General features: G+C 44.1%; 1 protein-coding gene and 1 long non-coding RNA gene across 5 annotated transcripts in view; one reads left to right on the top strand and one right to left on the bottom strand.

Moving 5' to 3' along the window:
• Positions 1-12,526, bottom strand: part of FAM184B (family with sequence similarity 184 member B) — a 146,782-nt gene that overhangs the window by 130,129 nt on the left and 4,127 nt on the right. The window lies entirely within an intron of this gene.
• LOC115299083 lies at positions 2,649-11,916 on the top strand. Its single transcript, XR_003911979.1, has 4 exons — positions 2,649-2,736; positions 3,128-3,239; positions 9,028-9,077; positions 11,904-11,916. It is a non-coding gene; the product is annotated as an uncharacterized LOC115299083 (long non-coding RNA).

Raw genomic sequence — 12,526 nt, 5'->3', positions numbered from 1 at the left:
GAAAAGCTTTGCAGGCCGAATGTCGGCAGTATTGCTGGCTCTTGCCTGCTGTATTAATTTCTCCTCTAAAAGAAAGCTGACCCATTTTTTCCGGCCCACAGCCCTAATGGACTCTTATTCAGAGACCATCCTTCTCCCATATAAAGAGCTGTATTGTGTTTAATGATAAGGCTTTTAATGGAATTTGCTATTTCTGGGTCTCCGGGAAAATGCCATTAATGAGCTTGCAAGAGCGAAGAGAAGCAGACGCTTCAGGGGCATGCTTCTCAAGGGCAGGCTACCCTGGCAAGATGATGCACGAAAACCAGAAAACAGGTTCTTTCGCCCTTTCTTGGAACTGGTTTGGCCTAAGAAAACTGTGATCGAGACGAACTGTGTCTTCTAGATCTCAAGTATGGTCTTGCCTGCCCCCATGCTACCCACCCCCAACATCCTGTCCGTCGGCCCCTCATTCTGATACCGCTCACCAATGCTTCCGTCACGCTGATCATAACAAGGTCATCAGCAGAGTGCAAGACTAGACTGAGACGCGCGGGTAAACTAAGTGGACCAACACCTGTCACTCCTTCAAAACCTGTAATTCGTCCAAGGCCAGTTTAATAGACTGAGCATGACATGAGGAGGAGAGACTGAAGAAAGTGGCAGGCCACTCTGGGGGCGTAGATGGCAGTTTTAATAACAGCAAAGGGACCTTTCATATGAGGCTTATCTTGGATGACAGTAAGACAAAAGGACCCTGCACCTGCCCTCCAAAACTCCAAAGGTTACCAAGAGGTCCTCACCAGGCCCAGTCACGTAATCTGGTGGTCACATCACCCTCTCAAGGCTGTGTCCTCGGAGCAGCCTCAGGGAGCAGGAAAGGCAAGCAGAACTCACATTCCGAGGACAGGAGAGGGGGTGCCAGGGTCCAGCTCACAGGTCAGCTGGCGGTCCCGTCTTTTTGATGACGGTCCCCAACAATGCAATACTTGTTCTGCCATCGCTTGGCCCTTCCTGTGATATGGTGGCACCTCCTACAGATGGGGGTTTTGCTGGCACTCTTGCACTTTAATATGTCTCCTGCTGGCACTCCCTGTGCCCTGGCACTCATAGAGTGATAGAGACACAGAAAAAAGGTGTAAGATGAGGTCCTTGTCCTCAAGGGCTTAACAAAGTGTTGCTAACATTAATGAGAGCGGAGCACTATCTATGTTCCAAGTTGCTGAAAGTTCAAAAACGTGGAAGACAAAACAGAGAGTTCTGGTTATCTTAAAGGCTTGCTCCACCTGAGGTCTGCAGCATCGCCCAAGCTGGTTGAAAATGCATATTCTCAGGCCCCACTGGGCACCGACCGAATGCAAAATGCTAAAGGTGGCCCTAGCCGCGTGTGTTTAATACTAACAGCACAGGCCTCAAGAGCTTCTGGAGAAGTGCAGGAAATACGACAAACACGCAAGCTTGCTGCCACCAGACAGGCCAAGCCCAGGGCCCGGCAGTGGGCCAGAACCTGTCGCCTGGGCCAGAGGCAGTGGGCTCAGAGTCAGGCTGAGGTCACAGCCACCAGTGGAGTTTTAAAAATTCATTGTTGCCTGAGCCCTGCCCAAAGGCTTTAATTAGCTGGTCTACATTTTTGGGGCAAAAACACTGACAGTTATCAGAGCAGAGCAGCTCAGCAGACGCCTGGGAGCGCGGCAGCCTTCAGAAACGGTGAAGAGGGGGTTGTAAAAAGCCAGTGCACTTGCTTCCTGTGGCTGCTGAAACGTCACCCGCAGACTTGTTTCAAACAACAGAACTTTAGGAGCACCTCACTGGCTCAGTCAGAAAAGCATGGAACTCTTGATCTCGAAGTCATTGAGCCCCACACAGGGTGTAGAGATTACTTAAACTAACAAATACTTAAAAAGATAAAATAAAGCAACAGAACTTTATTCTCTCCCAGTCCTGGAGGTCAGAAGTTCAAAGTGGAGATGGCTGGAGGGCCTCAGTCCCTCCTGCAGCTCACGGGGAGAGTCTTCCATTCTTGGCCTCTTCCAGCTTCTGGTGGCCACAGCTGTTCCTTGGCTTGTGGTAGCACTTCTCCAATCCCTGCCTCCGTCATCACCTGGCCTGCACCTCTTCTGCCTCAAACCTCCCTCTGCTGTTCTCTTCATGGCCACGTGTCACTGGATTTAGGGCCCACTCAGAAAATAGAAGGCGATCTCATCTCACGATACTTAACCCCAAAGGCCCATTTTCCCCAATAAGGGAGGATTCACGGGTTCCAGAGATTTGATATCTATCGGGGCAACCATTTGTGTGTGTGTCTACCACAGCTAGCAACAAGAGAAGACAGCATCTGCCAAGCATACAATTAGCACGAAACAGAGAAAGACTGAGCAGTCCCATGGGCTTGTTTTTTAGCCACATGGGAGCCTGAAGTTCAAGGGGCAAAGTTATTAAGGTAGCTGTCCAGGATTCAGCAGGCAGGGGCATAGCTTTTCAGGAAATTTTTACCACCATTCTGCTTCAAAAGATGGAGAAGAACACTATGTCTGATGATGACATCAATGATTCACAAACAGGCCTCTCTGCTTCCTGTTCTGAAGGTTCCACAGCGAAGGAAAAGGCTTTCTCAGGAGACCAGGGACAGGATGGCCGGTGTGCCGTGCGTTCTCCTGGACCCCTGAGCTGTGAGGAAGCTGCTTGTTTGTCTGATGGCTTGAGCAACCTAGGGGCATTTTCCAGCCACGTCCTCTTACTCTGGAGGGTCAGAATATAGTGAGTACCCCCAAATAGGTCCATTAAGGAGTCAGAATGTGAAATGACAATCTGGGCCTGTGATTATGTCATTGTACTTTGAAAGTAATTACAGTAGCCCCCTCTCCCTGCCCTTATCGAGCCGGGGACACATCCCAAGACTCTCAGTGGATGCCCTGAAACCACAGGTAGCACCAAACCTAAATGTATGTACTGTATGGTTTTTTTTCGTTTACGTACACAACTCTGACAAAGCTTAATTTATCAATTAGGCATAGTAAGAGATTAACAACAATAACTACTAATAAAATAGAGCAATTTAATGCTGTCCTGTAATGAAAGTCATGTGAATGTGGTCTCTCTCTCAAAATATCTTACTGTACTGTCCTCATCCTTCTTGTGACGATGCGAGATGATAAATGTCTACAGGATGAGGTGAAGCGAGTGAATGTCGCGGGCACTGTGACATACCTATCGCACCGTATCAGGAAGATCGTGCGCTTCTGGACTGCAGTCCAACCCAGGTAACGGAAGCCACGGAGGAGGGGGGACCGCTCTACATCATGGTCTCTGTGACCATGAGTGGTGCTCTCCTGGCACTGTTCCAGCATTCGGTTTATAGAAGTAGGGGCTGGAATAAATGCCTTTAAAAATGGCAAGCTTTGCAGTTAACCAGTAAGGAGAACATTTTGTGTGGGAGATGGCTTTCTACTAGTCACAAAACACTCCTCTCTCCAGATCTCTCCTCTCCAAGCTTCCTGATATTCCTTCATAGGGGTCTACCTGTAACAAAGGTGAGTTTTGCTCATAGAAATGTAACTGAAGGAAATAATCTAGCAAGTGTGCAGTCTCAAGAACATCCACCATAATACTAATTACAACAGTGAAAAACTGGAATCAACCAAAATGTCCACCAACAGTAGTCCCTGCCCATCTCAGAGAAACTCCCTTGATGCCAGGGACTGTTCAGTGTTTTCATACTTCTTGGTTGGGAACATGTCAAAAGTATAATTCGGTTGCTGTATAAAAACAGTAGAAGCTGTCCTAACCAGTGTCCATTTCAACCAACTTGTGGATAACTTAATAACCTTCATCCTTTCTCTGGAAAACCACAGCAATGGTCACTTGCTTATGTGAATTGTATTTGCTATTGTAATTACAGAATCTAACATCATAGTAAGTCAATTACAAATGTAAAAAGTAAGTTGCTCCTATGAAAACAAGGTTGAATGCTTTGGAAAGACTCAATAAGGGTAAGCTGCTAAAAAAAAAAAACCAAAAAACAAAAAACAAACAAAAAAAACCCCACCTGGTATCAAATTAGGTATGACAGAGAAGTGAAAAGTTTTAAAAGTTTTAGATTCTCTTCTCCACATTTAGACACCCAAATAAGTACATATGCATTATGGGCCATAATACAAATGCATTACGACAAATAGAACAGATGCACTATGGGTAAGGTGACCTCATTTACAGTCCAGAGCAGTCTCTGTTTACACCTCCCGGTGCCCCTCCTGGTTTAGTGCCCCCCTTAATTCTCAGAAGCATCAAGTTTGGGTGATAAATTAAAAGGTCACTAACTACAGGTAGAGTTTGTGCAAGACAAATAAGGTGTGATGCCAATCAGCAGGCCATCCCAAAGGATTAAAACTGAGCCTCACAGGAAAAGATTAGTGAATGAGGGTTCATATATATGTTTTAAATTAGGGTCCTCAGACCTCTTTCTGGAAAGGACCAAAGAGTAGTTATTTTAGGCTTTACTCAGTCTCTGTCCCAACTATTCAGACCTGCCATCTTAGCCCAAAAGCTGCTCTAGACAATCTATAGATGAAAGTCCATTGCTGTGTTCCAACAACTTTATTTTGGACACTATTTATTTTGAATTTCATATAATTTTCACATGTCACAAAATATTGTTCTCATTTTTTAAGTTTTTTTGCAAGCATTTAAGAATGTAAAAACCATTCTTGCAAGGAATGAAAAATTAAAATAAATAAAAACAAAAATGTAAAAACCACTCTTGATCCACAAACCATACAAAAATGGACAGCAGGCTGATTTGCCTTCTAGGCTACAGTTTGCTGACCCTCGTTTTAAGTTAAAACAATAATGCTCTGTATCTATTAGATTTTTTTCCTTCATGGTTTTCATTTTTCAATTATTCAAAATGCTCAAATGACATTGAATATTGTATTTGTTCACATTCTTTCTATTTCTCTTGCTTATAAGGTCCATGAGATAAGGGATTTTACCTGGCACATAACAGGGGCTTAGTAAACATTTCCTAAATGAAAGAAGTTATGCAATATTTATACAATGGAATACTAACACAACCATAGCAAATTTTGTTGGGGAGGGGCGTCTGGGTGGTTCAGTCAATTGAGCATCTGACTTTCGCTCAGGTCAGGATCTCGTGGCTCTTGAGTTCAAGCCCTGTGTCGGGCTCTGTGCTGACAGTGCAGAGTCTGGAGCCTGTATCAGATTCTGTGTCTCCCTCTCTGCTACTTCCCCACTTACACTCTGTCTCTCTCTCAAAAATAAATAAACTAAAAAAATTATGTTGGAGAGCTCAAGATGTATTGTGAAGGTAAGACAATAGTTATGTATAATGCAACTCTATTTTTAGAAATTTGTCTATATTTGCATATACAAAAAATATTATTAGTTATTACATCACTATAGTTATTACATGTTTAAAGATGCTTTAAAATCTTTTTAAAAAATTTTTTTATGTCTTTATTTTGAGAGACAGACAGAGAGTGAGCGCGGGAGGGGCAGAGAGAGAGGGAGACACAGAATCTGAAGCAGGCTCCAGGCTCTGAGCTGTCAGCACAGTGCCTGACATAGGCCTCAAACCCACAAACCACAAAAATCATGACCTGAGCTCAAGTCAGACACTCATCTGACTGAGCCACACAGGTGCCCCTGGATGTGTTTTTCTAAAATGGTGTATGATTGGTCATTGTCTTTTATTTTACTTTATAATTCTGGTGTCCTGAAGGAATTAAAACCTGACCAATGGAAGCATCAAGTTGGGTCAGACCCTGTGTCTGTACTCAGGGCCTAGAAGTGACTAAGTCAGATGCTGCCTTGAGAGGGAACGAAGCAAGTCCACTTATTTGTTGGATCTGACCAGCTCTCCACAGCACTCAGAGAATTAGAGATTAGCACCTCCGGAGTTCTGGCCTTGAGGAAAGCTTCCCCACTTTCCCACAAAATGTATGTGGGCTCTGGTTAAAATTTGATACTTTATCCTGGGAACAAAGGAAGGTCCAGGCAGAGCTGTATTCATTCAGTCCATCGATGAGCACTTGTGGGCACCGATCACTAACCAGGCACTGGAGAGGAGAGAACAAAGCACACAGAAATCCCTGCCCTCAAGGAGCTTCCTCTGGGGAGAAGAGAAGGCCATACATAGAGAGAGGAAAAGAATAAAATAGCAGACGGAGCTGAGAGGACTTCCGAAACGAGCAGGGCGGCAGCATAGTCTAGGGGCAACAGGTAGCCCGGGTCCGAAGAGACATCTGAGCTGAGACCGGCCAGCCACTCCAGCGGTCGGGCAGAAGACCTGCAGGACGTAGACACCGAGCAGCACACCCGGGCACATTCGGAGGCCGGAAAGAAGGATGGTGTGGCCTGGTAGAGACACGGTCAGTGGCCACCTCAAGTGACCACCAGGGAGAATGTATTCTAGGTGAACAAATTTCATTCCAAGAGAAATGGGAAGCTACTGGTGGGTTTCAAACAGAAGAATGACACGTTCTGGTTTACATTTTAAAGGCTCATTCTCGCCACTGTGTGAGGAGCTCAGGGTGGACCACAGGCCCTTGAGAAGGCCACAGCCGGGGTTGGGGCAGAGGTGGAGGTGGACAAGGAGAATGGAGGTTGACTGATTCGTATTTGTTTACAGGGTGAAATCACCAGTAAACAAGTCCAGTTGCTTCAGAACTGGATTTAAGCAGGAGAAAGATAGGATTCAGCTTATTTTGTTTAATTTTGTTTTACAAATTTGTTTTAACAGCTTTATTGAGATACAATTTTTCTACCATACAATTTGCCTAGTTAAAGTACACTTCAATGGCTTTAAGTACATTCACAGAGTTGTGTAACCGTCACTACAACTGGTCTCAGAATATTCTCTCCAGGGGGGTGCTTGAGTGGCTCAGTGGGCTCAGCTGGTTTAAGCAGTTAAGCATCTGACACTTGGTGAGTTCTAGCCCCGTGTCCGGCTCTGCATTGACAGCATCGAGCCCACCTGGGGTCACCTCTACACCTCCCCCACTCACACTCTCACTCTCTCTCTCTCAAAAATAAATGAATAAACTTAAAAAATATATCATATAAAAAATAATATTCTTTACCCTAAAAAGAAGCCCTGTATTTCTTAGCCACTACCTGCCCCCCACCTCGTACTTTGTACATTTTATTTACCCATTCTTCCACTGATGGACATTTAGCTCATTTCCATTTTGTGGTTATTATGAATAATGCTACTACGAAAACTGTGTACGAGTTTTTGGGCGGGTGCACGTTGGGTACTGCAGAACTGCTGGTTCATACGATAACTCTGTGTAACTGTTCGAGGAACTGCCAGACTGTTTTCCAAAGCAGTGGAAATGTACGTTCCCACCAAATGTGTGTGAGGCTTTGGTTCAGTTTTTTTTTTATAAAGGAAATTATTTTTGTTTATTGATTCATTTTGAGAGAGGGAGAGAGAGAGGGAGAGTACACAAGCAGGGAAGGGACAGATAAAAAGAGGGACAGAATCCCGAGCAGGCTCTGTGCCATCAGCACAGAGCCCAATGCAGGACTCGAACTCCCGAACTGTGAGCTCACAACCTGAGTCGAGATTAGGAGTCTGACACCTAACCACTGAACCACCCAGGCACCCCGAGGCTTTGATTCAGTTTGAAGGTCACGCTGGCTGCTGTGTGGAAAAAGGATTGATGCAGACATCAGAACGGTCTTGCAAAAGTGGCGGCATCTCTACTGAGTTCAGACACCCCACTGATGGTACACTTCATATTGTTTTATTGCAAAAAGATTTTTGTGAGGAAGTCATCTTTACACCATGAGTCACGTCATTAAATGAAAAGTTTCCAACAGAGAGAACTTGTTAAAACAGATCTGCAGTTTTCAAATCTGGGATCCTAACGCAAACTGGTATGGCGCTGTGTGAGCATTTGTCGCCAGACAAGCTCTTACAAGCCGGAGGGGATTTTCAGAGAGGCTACAGGAGTCAGGGGGTGCAATAAAACTTCCACACCTTTAAGCCATGAAAACCCAGGGCTCAAGTGGCAGCCTGTGGCTGAGGGCTCCTGAGGCAACAGACATCACACCTACTGCCTTCGATCCCTGCCTCTACGTCCCAGAGAAGGGCTCGCTTTGTTCCCATTGCTGCTTTGGACAACCAGGCAAAGTCCTGTCCCTCTGCACCTCCTCCAGTTCAGAAAGGGATCGGACACGAGTGTCTATCAAGCTCACGGTACGACCAGCCCCAGGGCGAGACGCTCTACTTTCGCTCAATGAAATCTGTCAAATCACTGACTTTTTTCCAATTAGAGACCAGGAAAGTTGGCTCCTTTGGATCTGGAGGTCAGAAAAGGCCTCTTAAAGAGATGGTATTTTAGCTGGTACCAGCCACGTCCGGATCAGGAGGAAGAACAGTCCTCGGTAAACCCCCAAATCATTCATTAGCTCTCCACCTGTCTTCATGTTTCTTCTCATTTAATTTTCATTTGTCTGCATAAATAAGGGTAAGGAGCACCCCTCTAGAAATAAGCCAAGTTTAAATTGATTGAAGAGATAACGTTGAGTAGAAATTATCATTGTTTTTCCTTAATCTTTCCGATCTTATACTCAGGACCTATTCTCCATAACAGCAGCCCTCACTCCAACCCCTACAGACACCCTCTATCTCCCTCATCCATCAGTATCATTGTCTCTGCTAATATGTCTGGCAGACCTTGGACCTGGGCGAGATCATGTAAAATCAATGGCATGGCAGACAACGTGTGCTTCCACGGGCAGATGGCTCCGTGAGAAAAAAGGAAGGGTAAAGAGTTCTGCCCAATTCCTGCTCTTAGCCTCACTCACTGGAAACACGTATCCCCTTCCATGGGAATAAGTAGTAAAGATGATGGGGAGAGGTTATGTATGGACCCATAAGGATGACCAGGAAGAAATATCCCCCCGCCCCTACACCCAACACCAGGTTCCGGATGTCCTGGTTCTGTCAATACATACTAATGTGACATCGGGCAAGAATGCTGGCTCTCTCCTGGGTCTCAGATTTTTTTCTCTCTCAATTAGAGATGGTGCTTTCCTCCTTGCCGTGCATAACTGCTGTGTGCACAGGATGAGTAAGTATGCCACAGGCTTTGCAAAGAACACAGACACTATACAAAAGAATGAAATCTTGCCATTTGCAACAACACAGATGGATCTAGAGGGTACAACACTAAGTGGAAGAGGACAGAGAAAGACAAATACCATATGATTTCACTCATGTGGAATCTAAGGAGCAAAACAAATGAACAAGTAAACACAGAAAGACTCATAAATACAGAGAACATACTGGTAGTTACTGGAGGGGGGGGTTGGGAAGGTGGGTGAAATAGGTGAAGGGGATTAAGAGGTACAAGCTTCCAATTATAAAATAGATGAGTCAAGGGGATGAAAAGGACAGCATAGGGAATGTAGTCAAAAATAGTATTATAATGTATCATGCAATGATTATCGTGGTGCAATGTATGAAATTGCTGAATTGCTGTGTTGGACACCTGAAATTAATATAACATTGTGTGTCAACTATCCTTAATGAAATAAATAAATAGGGATACTTGGGTGGCTCAGTCAGTTACTCGTCTGACTCTTGATTTCGGCTCAGGTCCTGATCTCAAGGTTCATGGGTTCGAGCCCTGTGACAAGTTCTGGGCTGAAAGCACAAAGCCTGCTTGAGAGTCTCTCTCTCCCTCTCTCTCTTTGCCCCTCCTCCGTAAGTAAATAAACTTAAATAAAATAAAAGATACATAAGTAAAAAATAAAAGGGGGCAGGGAACTAATATAAAGCCTTGAAGCTCAAAAAGAAAACATTAAAAACACTGAGGAATCGTAGGTTTGACTAATGTGTGGAAGGTGCAGGCCCCGGCTTGCAGGGTCTCCCAAGAGACTGATGGAGATCTTTCTAAAACAGTGACTGAGAGGGTCCCATAGGGTTATTCTACTCCTTCTACTTTTAGCTTGGAAGCTTCTGGCACCTAACAGAACTGGTCTTTGTCTCCTGGGCACTTTTTCTCTCATTGAGAGATTAGAGGGAGGGCTGTAGGCACGTGGTTACTTGTGGTCTGGGTTTCTGAGAGTCAGTCTTCAGTTGGAGAGAGCGTTCATGGAGAGACAACGCACACTTTCCCATTCATCTGCTTGTTCTAATTTAAAGGAGTCTTCATTAAAGCTTCCATTTGGGGCAAGACATTCCATGCCTCAAACGTTGGAACTGGGGAATCCCTGGGTATGAGGGAGGCCAAGCCTTCTGGGTATGAGGATATGGATTCAGCCTGAGATCGCTGGGACAGGGCTAAAGCAGAGGTTGGCCTGACTGGCCCAGAGTCGGGGCTGAGCCAACCTGCCAGAGGCTTTCAAGATGGAAAGCTTCCCAAAGGCTTTCATGGGGACGGATTTGGAACCTCCTCTTGCCCAGAGGCCCCCTCTGTGTCCACTTTACTGTTTAAACTTTCACTTGTTCTGAAACAGTGGCTCTTGGCCTTGTATAAGCTCTTGAAGGGCTCTGGGGAAACAGCAATGCCTGTCACCCTCCTCGCGTGTCCCTCAAAGATGGGACCTGGGGCGTTGTATGCTTCATGTTTGTTTTTAACTTTTTATTTGGAAACAATTTCAAACTTAGGAAAAACAGCCAGAAGAAGAACAGCACAAAGCACGTCCCCACACCCACTCACCTGTTCTTAGCATCAGTCCTCTTTGCTTTATCGTTTGCTTTCTTTCTATATTCTGTTTTCTCTATTTTATTTATAAGATAAAATGCTCTGAGAGTAAGACATCATACTCATGTCCTGAAAAGTAAGACCTATTTCAAAGTGTGTCACCTCAGAATAAGGATGTGTCAGTGCACAGTCATGGTCAGCTCCAGCAAATTTAACAGTGATATAAATGCTTTTACTTTCTCCTATATCACATTCCAGTTTGTCAATCAACGCCACTGTCTCCTCACGGCATGTTTTCCACCCAGTAGAGACTCTAGTCTAGGTTCAGGCATGACATCTAGTTGTCATCTCACTGGTGTATATATTTTTTTTATTTTACTTATTTATTTTGAGAGAGAGAGAAAGAGAGAGAGACCGAGCATGCTTGCGCACATGCAGGGGAGGGGCATAGAGACAGGGAGAGAAAGAATCCCAATCTCCAAGCTGGTAGCACAGAGCCCAAGGTGGGGCTCCATTCTATGAACCATGAGATCATGGACGTGAGCTGAAATCAAGAGTTGGATGCCCGACCCACTGAACCCCCCGGGCGCCCCACCCCTGGGGTATTTTTAAAAGCTCCCCAGGTGACGGTAATGTGCACCCATGTAAATGAATATTTATTTACCACACTAACACATATTGAGTATCTACCAGGTACAAAGAATTGTGAATAAATTGGAGTTTATGATTTTTAAAGGAACATACTATCTACAAATCAACTGTAATGTCAGATGGATAAATATCATGAAAGAAACCAAGTCTGTGGGAGGAAACTTTAAATTTAACAAGCTCACTGAGAGTCAGTACACTATGTGCCAGGCATTGTATGAACTTCTGGAAAAACAGATGTATGAAAAAATAATGAATGCACAATTAGTCATGAATGAATGCATGGTTAATTTCAAAAGTGAGGTTTTTAAAAGGCTTTTCATGGGAGCAGTGAAACTTAATAGATAAGGACTCAATTTTTAGAAATGAAGACATTTCAGGAAAGGAGACATCCAGAGGACAATGGAGGGCAGCAAGTGAACTGTGGAGTAAGCAAAGTGTACTTCATTGTGACTTGAGAACCAGGCGCCATGGGGTTGGATTAGGGTTTCCTGGAAAAGTAGACTGAACAATCTAAGATGACACAGTCGCTTTGCAACATAGTTTAGCTGTTTCTTCAAAAGTTAAACTTAACATACAATCCAACAATTGTATTCTTAGGTATCTACCCGAGTGTAATGAAAATGTCCTCATGAAGACTGCACAGGAATGTAATGTTTGTAAAGCATTATCTATAATAGCCCCAACGTGGAAACAACCCAAACGTGTGCCACAGAAGGTGCATATTCATGCAATGGGATACTACTGAGCAATGAACAGGAATGAACGACTGATACATGCTACAACATGGATTAACTTCAAAAACATTCTGCTAAGATTTAGCAACTAAGTGATAAAAGCTAGATGGAAATACCACACGTTGTATCATTTCACTGAGACAAAATGTCTGGAAAAGACAAATTTATGGAGACAGAAAGTAGATTAATGACTGCCTGGTGTTGGAGTTGGAATGGGGACTAACTACTAGCCGGTACCTAGGACAGGTTTCTTTACAGTGATGGCAATATCCCCAAACTGGATTATGGTTATAATGTAACAACTCTGTGCATTTACTCAAAAAGTTGAATCATACACTTACATAGAGGAATTTTACAATATGTAAATTATACTTCAGTGAAACTGTAAAAATTAAGAAGCTTTTAAAATCAAAAAGGAAATATGAATAGTAATCTTAGAAATGAAAAACATACTTATTGAAATTCTAAAACTTAATAGGTGGGAGA

The sequence above is a fragment of the Suricata suricatta genome, chromosome 1 (genome assembly GCF_006229205.1).
Source record: "Suricata suricatta isolate VVHF042 chromosome 1, meerkat_22Aug2017_6uvM2_HiC, whole genome shotgun sequence".
Lineage (NCBI taxonomy): Eukaryota > Metazoa > Chordata > Mammalia > Carnivora > Herpestidae > Suricata > Suricata suricatta.
The sequence above is the reverse complement of the archived record's forward strand: the minus strand, read 5'-3'. Positions and strand labels throughout refer to the sequence as shown.